Genomic DNA, 10,584 nt, shown 5'->3' on the forward strand with positions numbered 1-10,584 from the left:
GCGTAGCCAGCTTATATAAGCAAATCAATTATCTTCCAACGGGTCAGGCAATTGTTAAGGCAAAATGGAGGTTGAAAATTTGATTGCCATACAAAACCAAATTGGCGAAGAAATCCAAATTTTGCTACGGAACATCAAAAAGGATTCCAGCAAACGAAAGGAAAAGGAGTCGTATTTTGTAGACAGACAAACGACAAATTGAAGAGCATTGGAAAAAATTCGTCCAAGGAAATAATAGTATCCTAGAATTATTAAAGGGTACTACACATCCGCATGAGTATTTTGAAAAACAGTATTACAAAGCTATCGAAGAATTTAACTCAAAAATTCTTCATTTACCGGCAACAGAAACAACTTCAGAAGAGGTGGATCACATACAAAAGCTGATCAGACACCACAGCGGTTCTGGAATCTATGCCAAGAACCATGAAACATATATCTCCAGAAAACAAATTTACCTATTAATCGGTAATTGATAATTTATGGAAACAAATTGAAAGTCTTCATTTTGAAATCCACAAGTTATGTATAACACCTGAAGAAGTGGGCTATTGGGTGGGTTATGCGTGAACAAAGTTTCTATCTCCATCTCCCTCGCACTCCCTTTACCTGAGTAATGGGTATCTGATAGTCGGGGCACACGACTATAGCGTTTTCTCTTGTTTTCTTATTATATTTGGCGTTTTATAAATATTTTATTTATTTATTTTTTTTTTATTTTATTTATTTATTTTTTATTGGAAATATTTATTATTTTTTGTAGTTTTGCACTTTTTGCGATTGTTTATTTTCCTGGATAATTTATATTTAATATATTATTGTAATTTTTCACTTTTATTATTTGGCGTATTCTGGCCCTTTTTTATTTCTTTATTTTAAGTGTTGCACTTTTGATTGTGTTTTTTAGATTTTCACATTAGTTGTTTCTCAGCACAATAATATTTTCACTTTATGCTCTGGTTTTTTTTATCCGGTACGTTTTGTTTTTTTACATAGAAACCTTTTTTATTTTCGGGTCTATGATTTATTTTTATGGGAACACTCGCAAATATCTTTTATTTCATTTCGATATTTTTTACAGCGCGGGCCCCACGTTGGGCGCCAATTACAAATACGTTACCGAATGTATTTAAAAAAATATAATCTTTATTAAATAAACTTCACTTAGACTTAGAATACAATCATTCTTAGACTTATTTCACGACTGCCCAAGCTTGAGTTGGTTCTTCTCCCGTGTTGCCTCGGGATCGAAGGTTTTAAAGTTTATCTTCGTAATTTTCCGAAGTCTTGGTTTCCGAAGCTAATTCCCGATTAAGATTGCTGTGATCAGCATGGAAAATTTGGGGGCGAATGCGATGCCTAAAAAGAGGGTTCGCGGTGTTGGGACTCTAACGGATGTTTAGTCTAAAGTTTGGCTGGCCTTTGGCGGCTAGCTAGGGGGAATTTGTTTACGTCTGTCTCAAGCTTGGCTCGCCGTTTGCGAGGGTGGAAATGTTTATAAGATAAGAACCCGTGAGAACTCAGTAGCAAGCTCTGCCAAAATAAATTGTTTACGATATTAATTAGAATCTTTAATTAAAGTTATAGTTAATTTGCACTTTTGCACCTGAGGCACATACCTGAACCACTTGTTTGGTTCTTCAGCAGACATTTTGGCGATGACAGCGAGAAACGATCGGTTAATCCGCTCGACTTGGCCATTTCTACGAGTTGAGCTTACGTGATTCACTTTGTTGCTGTTCAGCCGCTCTTCAAACGCACCAGATGTAAAGGCTGCTCCTCGATCGCTGACAACTCGTTTCGGAAACCCAAAAACATTGGACCATTCGGTAAATCTCCTGATGACTTCATTGCATCCGGTCGTTTTCATGGGGTAATGCCAAGCAAATTTTGCGAAGCCATCTACAATTGCCAGAATATATTTGTACTGCTTCGAAGTGGAGTCCATCGGCCCCAAGTGATCCACATGTAGCGTATGCAGTGGAACATCTCCTTTGGCTATGCAGTGGAGGAGACATTCTTGCTTTCCCAACTTCTTACTGTAAATAATGCATTTAATACAGTTGGCAATAAAATTCGTTACCTTCCGCTCCAAAAGAGAGATCCAGAACTGTTGCTTTACGGAATGAACGGTCTTCTGTACTGCAAAGTGGCCGACTTCGTGAGACTCTCCAATTATTTCTTTCTCCATGGATTTCGGGACAACCATAAGGTAATTTCGTCGACTGCACGGTAGAGGATATCTCCTTTGATCTTGAAGTTTTGGTATGGACGTTTCTGGAGGATTACGAGAATCGCCTTGATGTACTCATCGCTCTGTTGTATGCTCTTGATACGGGCTGCTACTTCTGCTGTGACGATCCTGACTAACTGTGGATTCCGGCTCAAGTGATCCACGTTCTTCATCTTTTCCCCTGGCTTGTGAACAACATCGCAGCTAAAATCTTGTAGTTTCCCTAAAAGCTCAGTAATCCGTGACGAGTTTAAAGTGGTAAACTCGTCACGGAATTTACCACTCGTCACGGAATTTACCACTTTACCATGAGGTAATGTCGAAACTTCCTGAGCGCTAAATAAATCGCCTTTGCCTCGAAGATATAGCTGTGTCGTTCGGCCTCTGAAGGTGTCGTCTTCTGGCCAGATACGTTCATTTTCCACGGTAAGTCCCAAAAAGTGTATGCGGGCTTGCATAAAGCTACATTTTTATACCCGTTACTCGTAGAGTAAAAGGGTATATTGTATTCGTGCAAAAGTATGTAACAGCTAGAAGGAAGCGTTTCCGACCCTATAAAGTATATATATTCTTGATCAGGATCACTAGTCGATCTAGCCATGTCCGTCTGTCCGTCTGTCCGTCTGTCTGTCCGTCTGTCTGTCTGTCTGTCTGTCTGTCCGTATGAACGCTGAGATCTCGGAAACTATAAAAGCTAGAAGATTGGCATTTTGCATGTAGATTTTAGAAGTTCCTACGCAGCGCAAGTTTGTTTCAAAATGGTGCCACGCCCCCTTTAACGCCCACAATCGCTTATATACGATTTTAAAAATTTAAATATTTCGGAAAAGTATGCAGTTTTATGGTGTTTATCAATACCTATCGAAATGTAGAAGAAAGTTTTCAAATCGGACCATTCGTTAAAAAGTTATGCGTGATCAAAGTTTCTATCTCCATCTCCCTCGCACTCCCTTTACCTGAGTAACGGGTATCTGATAGTCGGGGCACCCGACTATAGCGTTCTCTCTTGTTTTTTTAATATAATCCGATTTACTGGAGTCAACTTGGAGACTCCCAGGATAATCGTCGATTAACGTTCGAGATTGAACAACAAGGAATACAACTCAACAACTTCAAGTAGTCAACAAGACTGCTCTTGAACATTTCTGGAAGCGTTTGCATCCAAAACTAAAAACATTTATTTAACACACATATTTTAAACTATTTGTTGGCTCTCTTTTCTAATCCGAAAATCCTTAATTGTCTTTGACCATAAATCGGTTGCGAGTAGAAGCGTAGCCAGCTTATATAAGCAAATCAATTATCTTCCAACGGGTCAGGCAATTGTTAAGGCAAAATGGAGGTTGAAAATTTGATTGCCATACAAAACCAAATTGGCGAAGAAATCCAAATTTTGCTACGGAACATCAAAAAGGATTCCAGCAAACGAAAGGAAAAGGAGTCGTATTTTGTAGACAGACAAACGACAAATTGAAGAGCATTGGAAAAAATTCGTCCAAGGAAATAATAGTATCCTAGAATTATTAAAGGGTACTACACATCCGCATGAGTATTTTGAAAAACAGTATTACAAAGCTATCGAAGAATTTAACTCAAAAATTCTTCATTTACCGGCAACAGAAACAACTTCAGAAGAGGTGGATCACATACAAAAGCTGATCAGACACCACAGCGGTTCTGGAATCTATGCCAAGAACCATGAAACATATATCTCCAGAAAACAAATTTACCTATTAATCGGTAATTGATAATTTATGGAAACAAATTGAAAGTCTTCATTTTGAAATCCACAAGTTATGTATAACACCTGAAGAAGTGGGCTATTGGGTGGGTTATGCGTGAACAAAGTTTCTATCTCCATCTCCCTCGCACTCCCTTTACCTGAGTAATGGGTATCTGATAGTCGGGGCACACGACTATAGCGTTCTCTCTTGTTTTCTTATTATATTTGGCGTTTTATAAATATTTTATTTATTTATTTTTTTTTTTATTTTATTTATTTATTTTTTATTGGAAATATTTATTATTTTTTGTAGTTTTGCACTTTTTGCGATTGTTTATTTTCCTGGATAATTTATATTTAATATATTATTGTAATTTTTCACTTTTATTATTTGGCGTATTCTGGCCCTTTTTTATTTCTTTATTTTAAGTGTTGCACTTTTGATTGTGTTTTTTAGATTTTCACATTAGTTGTTTCTCAGCACAATAATATTTTCACTTTATGCTCTGGTTTTTTTTATCCGGTACGTTTTGTTTTTTTACATAGAAACCTTTTTTATTTTCGGGTCAATGATTTATTTTTATGGGAACACTCGCGAATATCTTTTATTTCATTTCGATATTTTTTACAGCGCGGGCCCCACGTTGGGCGCCAATTACAAATACGTTACCGAATGTATTTAAAACAAGAAAGGAAAGCTAACTTCGGGCGGAGCCGAAGTTGATATACCCTTGCAGAATACTCTGTAAATTATATTCTCCAAAATTATTCATATGATGCATTCTTGATACTCATAAAAAATCCCAACTTCCTAACTTTAAAAACACCAAAGTTATGGCATTTCCGATCAATCAGTTATATGGCGGCTATAGGATATAGTCAGCCGATCCTTATGAAATTTGGTAGGTCGGATTGATTGGCCAAATCTAAAACCCATAGAAAATCCCAACTTCCTATCTTTACAAACACCAAAGTTATGGCATTTCCGATCAATCAGTTATATGGCAGCTATAAGATATAGTCGGCCGATCCTTATGAAATTTGGTAGGTCGGATTGATTGGCCAAATATAAAACCCATAGAAAATTCCAACTTCCTAACTTTACAAACACCAAAGTTATGGCATTTCCGATCAATCAGTTATATGGCAGCTATAGGATATAGTCGGCCGATCCTTATAAAATTTGGTACGTCAAATTGATTGGCCAAATACAAAACACATAGAAAATCCCAACTTCCTAACTTTACAAATACCAAAGTTGTGGCATTTCCGATCGTTCAGTTATATGGCAGCTATACTATATAGTCGGCCGATCCTTATAAAATTTGGTACGTAAAATTGATTGGCCAAATGTAAAACCCATAGAAAATCCCAACTTCCTAACTTTACAAATACCAAAGTTGTGGCATTTCCGATCGTTCAGTTATATGGCAGCTATACTATATAGTCGGCCGATCCTTATAAAATTTGGTACGTCAAATTGATTGGCCAAATGTAAAACCCATAGAAAATCCCAACTTCCTAACTTTAAAAACACCAAAGTTATGGCATTTCCGATCGTTCAGTTATATGGCAGCTATAGGATATAGTCGGCCGATCCCGGCCGTTCCGACTTATATACTGCGTGCAAAGGAAAGAAGGGTGTGTGCAAAGTTTCAATTCGATAGCTTTAAAACTGAGAGACTAGTTTGCGTAGAAACAGACAGACGGACAGACGGACAGACGGACAGACGGACATGGCTATATCAACTCAGGAGGTGATCCTGATCAAGAATATATATACTTTATATGGTCGGAGATGTCTCCTTCACTGCGTTGCACACTTTTGACCAAAATTATAATACCCTCTGCAAGGGTATAAAAATATAATCTTTATTAAATAAACTTCACTTAGACTTTGAATACAATCATTCTTAGACTTATTTCACGACTGCCCAAGCTTGAGTTGGTTCTTCTCCCGTGTTGCCTCGGGATCGAAGGTTTTAAAGTTTATCTTCGTAATTTTCCGAAGTCTTGGTTTCCGAAGCTAATTCCCGATTAAGATTGCTGTGATCAGCATGGAAAATTTGGGGGCGAATGCGATGCCTAAAAAAGAGGGTTCGCGGTGTTGGGACTCTAACGGATGTTTAGTCTAAAGTTTGGCTGGCCTTTGGCGGCTAGCTAGGGGGAATTTGTTTACGTCTGTCTCAAGCTTGGCTCGCCGTTTGCGAGGGTGGAAATGTTTATAAGATAAGAACCCGTGAGAACTCAGTAGCAAGCTCTGCCAAAATAAATTGTTTACGATATTAATTAGAATCTTTAATTAAAGTTATAGTTAATTTGCACTTTTGCACCTGAGGCACATACCTGAACCACTTGTTTGGTTCTTCAGCAGACATTTTGGCGATGACAGCGAGAAACGATCGGTTAATCCGCTCGACTTGGCCATTTCTACGAGTTGAGCTTACGTGATTCACTTTGTTGCTGTTCAGCCGCTCTTCAAACGCACCAGATGTAAAGGCTGCTCCTCGATCGCTGACAACTCGTTTCGGAAACCCAAAAACATTGGACCATTCGGTAAATCTCCTGATGACTTCATTGCATCCGGTCGTTTTCATGGGGTAATGCCAAGCAAATTTTGCGAAGCCATCTACAATTGCCAGAATATATTTGTACTGCTTCGAAGTGGAGTCCATCGGCCCCAAGTGATCCACATGTAGCGTATGCAGTGGAACATCTCCTTTGGCTATGCAGTGGAGGAGACATTCTTGCTTTCCCAACTTCTTACTGTAAATAATGCATTTAATACAGTTGGCAATAAAATTCGTTACCTTCCGCTCCAAAAGAGAGATCCAGAACTGTTGCTTTACGGAATGAACGGTCTTCTGTACTGCAAAGTGGCCGACTTCGTGAGACTCTCCAATTATTTCTTTCTCCATGGATTTCGGGACAACCATAAGGTAATTTCGTCGACTGTTTAAAGTGGTAAACTCGTCACGGAATTTACCACTTTACCATGAGGTAATGTCGAAACTTCCTGAGCGCTAAATAAATCGCCTTTGCCTCGAAGATATAGCTGTGTCGTTCGGCCTCTGAAGCTGTCGTCTTCTGGCCAGATACGTTCATTTTCCACGGTAAGTCCCAAAAAGTGTATGCGGGCTTGCATAAAGCTACATTTTTATACCCGTTACTCGTAGAGTAAAAGGGTATATTGTATTCGTGCAAAAGTATGTAACAGCTAGAAGGAAGCGTTTCCGACCCTATAAAGTATATATATTCTTGATCAGGATCACTAGCCGAGTCGATCTAGCCATGTCCGTCTGTCCGTCTGTCCGTCTGTCTGTCCGTCTGTCTGTCTGTCTGTCTGTCTGTCTGTCCGTATGAACGCTGAGATCTCGGAAACTATAAAAGCTAGAAGATTGGCATTTTGCATGTAGATTTTAGAAGTTCCTACGCAGCGCAAGTTTGTTTCAAAATGGTGCCACGCCCCCTTTAACGCCCACAATCGCTTATATACGATTTTAAAAATTTAAATATTTCGGAAAAGTATGCAGTTTTATGGTGTTTATCAATACCTATCGAAATGTAGAAGAAAGTTTTCAAATCGGACCATTCGTTAAAAAGTTATGCGTGATCAAAGTTTCTATCTCCATCTCCCTCGCACTCCCTTTACCTGAGTAACGGGTATCTGATAGTCGGGGCACCCGACTATAGCGTTCTCTCTTGTTTTTTTAATATAATCCGATTTACTGGAGTCAACTTGGCGACTCCCAGAATAATCGTCGATTAACGTTCGAGATTGAACAACAAGGAATACAACTCAACAACTTCAAGTAGTCAACAAGACTGCTCTTGAACATTTCTGGAAGCGTTTGCATCCAAAACTAAAAACATTTATTTAACACACATATTTTAAACTATTTGTTGGCTCTCTTTTCTAATCCGAAAATCCTTAATTGTCTTTGACCATAAATCGCTTGCGAGTAGAAGCGTAGCCAGCTTATATAAGCAAATCAATTATCTTCCAACGGGTCAGGCAATTGTTAAGGCAAAATGGAGGTTGAAAATTTGATTGCCATACAAAACCAAATTGGCGAAGAAATCCAAATTTTGCTACGGAACATCAAAAAGGATTCCAGCAAACGAAAGGAAAAGGCGTCGTATTTTGAAGACAGACAAACGACAAATTGAAGAGCATTGGAAAAAATTCGTCCAAGGAAATAATAGTATCCTAGAATTATTAAAGGGTACTACACATCCGCATGAGTATTTTGAAAAACAGTATTACAAAGCTATTGAAGAATTTAACTCAAAAATTCTTCATTTACCGGCAACAGAAACAACTTCAGAAGAGGTGGATCACATACAAAAGCTGATCAGACACCACAGCGGTTCTGGAATCTATGCCAAGAACCATGAAACATATATCTCCAGAAAACAAATTTACCTATTAATCGGTAATTGATAATTTATGGAAACAAATTGAAAGTCTTCATTTTGAAATCCACAAGTTATGTATAACACCTGAAGAAGTGGGCTATAGTATGGAGCGATTTATCTCCGCAGAAGAAGCAATGTTGCAATTCTGTCATCCATATGGAGAGCCCGTTTCAGTAGCCACCAATAAAGCGGTTTCTACAATCTCTTCGATACAGTTGCCAAAAGTTTACATTCCAAAATTTGATGGAAGCTATCTAAAATGGCAACAATTAAAAATGCGTGAACAAAGTTTCTATCTCCATCTCCCTCGCACTCCCTTTACCTGAGTAATGGGTATCTAATAGTCGGGGCACACGACTATAGCGTTCTCTCTTGTTTTTTTATTATATTTGGCGTTTTATAAATATTTTATTTATTTATTTATTTTTTTTTTATTTTATTTATTTATTTTTTATTGGAAATATTTATTATTTTTTGTAGTTTTGCACTTTTTGCGATTGTTTATTTTCCTGGATAATTTATATTTAATATATTATTGTAATTTTTCACTTTTATTATTTGGCGTATTCTGGCCCTTTTTTATTTCTTTATTTTAAGTGTTGCACTTTTGATTGTGTTTTTTAGATTTTCACATTAGTTGTTTCTCAGCACAATAATATTTTCACTTTATGCTCTGGTTTTTTTATCCGGTACGTTTTGTTTTTTTACATAGAAACCATTTTTATTTTCGGGTCTATGATTTATTTTTATGGGAACACTCGCGAATATCTTTTATTTCATTTCGATATTTTTTACAGCGCGGGCCCCACGTTGGGCGCCAATTACAAATACGTTACCGAATGTATTTAAAAAAATATAATCTTTATTAAATAAACTTCACTTAGACTTAGAATACAATCATTCTTAGACTTATTTCACGACTGCCCAAGCTTGAGTTGGTTCTTCTCCCGTGTTGCCTCGGGATCGAAGGTTTTAAAGTTTATCTTCGTAATTTTCCGAAGTCTTGGTTTCCGAAGCTAATTCCCGATTAAGATTGCTGTGATCAGCATGGAAAATTTGGGGGCGAATGCGATGCCTAAAAAAGAGGGTTCGCGGTGTTGGGACTCTAACGGATGTTTAGTCTAAAGTTTGGCTGGCCTTTGGCGGCTAGCTAGGGGGAATTGTTTACGTCTGTCTCAAGCTTGGCTCGCCGTTTGCGAGGGTGGAAATGTTTATAAGATAAGAACCCGTGAGAACTCAGTAGCAAGCTCTGCCAAAATAAATTGTTTACGATATTAATTAGAATCTTTAATTAAAGTTATAGTTAATTTGCACTTTTGCACCTGAGGCACATACCTGAACCACTTGTTTGGTTCTTCAGCAGACATTTTGGCGATGACAGCGAGAAACGATCGGTTAATCCGCTCGACTTGGCCATTTCTACGAGTTGAGCTTACGTGATTCACTTTGTTGCTGTTCAGCCGCTCTTCAAACGCACCAGATGTAAAGGCTGCTCCTCGATCGCTGACAACTCGTTTCGGAAACCCAAAAACATTGGACCATTCGGTAAATCTCCTGATGACTTCATTGCATCCGGTCGTTTTCATGGGGTAATGCCAATCAAATTTTGCGAAGCCATCTACAATTGCCAGAATATATTTGTACTGCTTCGAAGTGGAGTCCATCGGCCCCAAGTGATCCACATGTAGCGTATGCAGTGGAACATCTCCTTTGGCTATGCAGTGGAGGAGACATTCTTGCTTTCCCAACTTCTTACTGTAAATAATGCATTAAATACAGTTGGCAATAAAATTCGTTACCTTCCGCTCCAAAAGAGAGATCCAGAACTGTTGCTTTACGGAATGAACGGTCTTCTGTACTGCAAAGTGGCCGACTTCGTGAGACTCTCCAATTATTTCTTTCTCCATGGATTTCGGGACAACCATAAGGTAATTTCGTCGACTGCACGGAAGAGGATATCTCCTTTGATCTTGAAGTTTTGGTATGGACGTTTCTGGAGGATTACGAGAATCGCCTTGATGTACTCATCGCTCTGTTGTATGCTCTTGATACGGGCTGCTACTTCTGCTGTGACGATCCTGACTTTTCCCCTGGCTTGTGAACAACATCGCAGCTAAAATCTTGTAGTTTCCCTAAACGCTCAGCAATCCGTGACGAGTTTAAAGTGTTAAACTCGTCACGGAATTTACCACTCGTCACGGAATTTACC

This window comes from Drosophila rhopaloa, unplaced genomic scaffold (assembly GCF_018152115.1).
Source record: "Drosophila rhopaloa isolate 14029-0021.01 unplaced genomic scaffold, ASM1815211v1 contig_190, whole genome shotgun sequence".
Lineage (NCBI taxonomy): Eukaryota > Metazoa > Arthropoda > Insecta > Diptera > Drosophilidae > Drosophila > Drosophila rhopaloa.